This window comes from Montipora capricornis, chromosome 4 (genome assembly GCF_036669925.1).
Source record: "Montipora capricornis isolate CH-2021 chromosome 4, ASM3666992v2, whole genome shotgun sequence".
Taxonomy (NCBI): Eukaryota; Metazoa; Cnidaria; class Anthozoa; order Scleractinia; family Acroporidae; genus Montipora; species Montipora capricornis.
The window spans coordinates 44,487,836-44,491,349 of NC_090886.1; positions in this window are offsets into that span (position 1 = coordinate 44,487,836).

Consider the following 3,514-nt stretch of genomic DNA (forward strand, 5'->3'; position numbering starts at 1 on the left):
ATGGCAATAGTAAAGCATTTTCGTGTCAAAATGAGGTTAGCGTTTTTCTGTTGTGTTAACTTAATTAAATAGAAATATACATTCTGCCTCGTGAGTTTGTCATTCTCGTTAACCAGCAATGGAAAGTCATTGCAACGCGAATGGCGTTTTAGCGCATCTTATGTTGTTTGTTTCAATAAAATGTTTCGCTGGAAAAGGATTCTGTGATATTTTCTGCCTTTGTGAATTATAATATCATGTTGTGTATTGAATTTTCGAGCTTAAGGTTGAAACGTGATACGGGAGGATATTTTTGGTATTGCGCTGTAAGCAGGAAAGGTTTCATGAAAATAAACAGGTCTGTTGGAAGCGTGCTTGAGTTTCAACAAAATGAGCCCTCATTTATTGTCAAACTTTATAACACTTGACAGAAAAAGAAACTTACGAAAACCCGGTATCTTGCCATCATTTGACACAGATGCTTCACTGTTTGGCAAGTAAACATGCCGCGGTAACTTAATCACGGCTCCCGCTGAATTCCGGCGACGTCACTTTCGATTTTGCGATTTATTTGTGCAGCCAAAACGTACAATAACAAAATTGAACGTAGCAAAAATCTCCCAAAATGTTTGTCGCTGATCATAACTGTTTATATTCTATATTCACGGTTCAAAATTAATGTTGTTTTCATGTCGTAAATATGTTATTCTCGAGCGACCGTCCTGGAAACTTCCTTCTGCTCTTTTTAACAACTGTGTATCAATATTTATTTACTTTTGCATCAATATTTGTTTTTGCATAAAACAAGCTAACAAAATCTCTACCTTGCTGAGTTCGCATTTGTTAGCGTTAATAGTATTTTCGGTCCAATGTTTCTGTTTTATGAGGGGGTATATGTTTTTGGTCATCCATCCAGACACTAACCCAGCCGGACATGGCGGACTTTAGTATTACAAAGCTGTCAGATGCTCAGAGGGCACGCTTAAACTTGTAGTGAAAAGAAGTTTATCAACATGTCAGCCCAGAAGCCAATGTTTCTCACTTCCCAATTATTTTCTTCAATCTTTCTGGGTTCAGTACTTTTCTAGTAACCACATGTCTTCTCAGGCTATTTACCCAAGACTTCTACCATGGCACTACAATGATAGACAATACCAAAACAATATCGTGCACTGTTAGAGCTACATATTACGCAAGGACAGATCTGTTTCGTCGTACGAATGTGTAAGGACCAGTGAGCCAAAGGGCCTCTGCTGGTATGACATCTGGGTGACCCCTTAAATGGTCTTAATGACCCCCAACTTGAAAAAAATTGTCTGGAACGGTGCACGTACAACAGGCAACCCAGTGTACCCTCACGGAGGGTCTAGTTGTACTTTAACTCCTGACAGTTGTTTTTCCTTTGGTTTTCTCACGAAAGGTATTGAATTACATAGTTCATTCTTTGTATTCTCTTGGTCATTTGGGGTCGCAAATCAGGCAGCTATGGTGAGATCGTTGAAATGAATGAGGTCTATGAAGAATTATATTCAATCTTTTGGCAGTAACAGTTAATTCAAATATGGCGGATCTAAAACACAGGTCACATTCCACAGGTCACTCGTTGCACGTCATTGTTTTACCTTTTGGAAAGTAACCAAAACCCTCAATTTGGCTAACCCTAGGCCTAAGGTTAGTTTTTAGGCCGTTGGCAAAACCCGGACCGGATTGACAAAACTCGAACCGAATCAATAGAACCAGACAACGTGCGCAAATTCTGTGCCTTTTTCTCTTGTGTAGTCGTCTCCTCATTTATTGAGATTCGCCGATATGTCTTTTTTCCAAAGGTGATTACAGATTCCGAAGCGGAATTATAAAAGATACGATGTGACGAATTGACTGCGTACACAACGGTCTTCTTTTTCAAACATGAAAACTGACGACAATTCTTTACTTTACCCCAGTCCCTTCTAATTGCACAATAGCCTGATTTAGCAACAGAATGGGAATGTGAGTTGACGATGGCGCGCGCAGCAGAAATATCCATATTGGGTCATATTCTGCGGGCTCTCCTTTCGTCAACTGACGTTCCCTTTCTGTTGCTAAATCAGGCTATTGTGCAATTGTCAGGGACTAGGGTAAAGTAAAAAATTGTTGTCAGTTTTCATGTTTGAAGAAGAAGACTGTCGCGCACGAAGTCAATTCGTCACATCTTATCTTTCATAATTCCGCTTCGGAATCTGTGGAAAAAAAACATATCGACGAGTCTCAATAAATGAGGAGACGAGTACAAAAGAGAGAAAGGCACAGAATTCGACAAAATTGACGGTTTTGGGTTACTTTCAAAAAGGTAAAACAATGACCTGCAACGAGTGACCTGTGGAATGTGACCTGTGTTTTAGACCCCCCGCATTCTTTGGGTGTTAATGCTTTAAAATCTGAATAACTTTCTGTCAAATCGGCTAACTTCAAATTGCTACGGATTAATTATACGGAAAAAATATGTCTTGCCCATAGGTTTCCAAAATTACAAATTACCACTCCTCCCCACTACTCCTGTTTTGGTCGTATGTGGCGGTACACAGTGCAGCGAACAGACCCATGAACGTGATATATGGAGCAATTTCCTTGTCAGGAAATGAAAAAAAAAAGTACTCTGATGAAGTGTGCGTTAGTCACACGAAACGCGTAGGAGAATAAAGAGAGTTATACAACTACTTGTTCGCAGAAGTGCTACTTAGTGGCTTAACTTAAAATTCATCATTCATATTTTCCTCGTTACCAGCTAAAACTGACCTCCAGTTACTACTGTTACCAACGAAACCGCGAAACACGCATTCCACGTGTGTCACATGCCTTCTATTTATTTATTTAGCTTCGCCTAACTGGAATACAATATAAATATATAGGTAAAAATAGAAAAAATAATACAAGGAGAAAAGAAAAAAAAAATTATTAGGCGGGGAGACCACTACAGCATAGCCAATTACAGTGGATCCCTCGTTAATTATTTATATAAAAATACTTAATAATTAAAGCTACTAATATGTAAGCATGAAACTTGAGAGGAAACAAAGCGGAAGTCCAAATTGCTAGAAGCAGCACGTTAGCGGGCATAGGAGAGACCTCGCTGTGTTACACCTAGGACAGATTGTTCTCCAGGTTCTAATGTCGTCAATGTCGTACAAGTTCAGAGCCTTTTTATAATATTGAAGTAATAAACTTTTAAATGAAGCTAGAGAGATGTGCCTTCTGCAGGTACCGGAAACCATCGTGTCTTTGGTCACTTGGGATTAGTCTTTATTTGGAGTAGTTTTGTTTTCTGTCTTTTGTTTCTTTTGTTCTGCTCCGGTACTTGCAGAAGCTGCCCAAAGTTTCCCCGTTCAAATCCGATTGCATTCTTAACGTTTTTGCATTTTTACAGTTTATAGTTCAATCACTATTGTCAAAAACATTGAAGAAAAGTATTTCACAAATACAAAGCTTGAAAAAGAATAATGTCCGTAAGGTTTTTCCGCCAAGAATAATGCTTGGTCGGAAAACTGGGAAAATATTT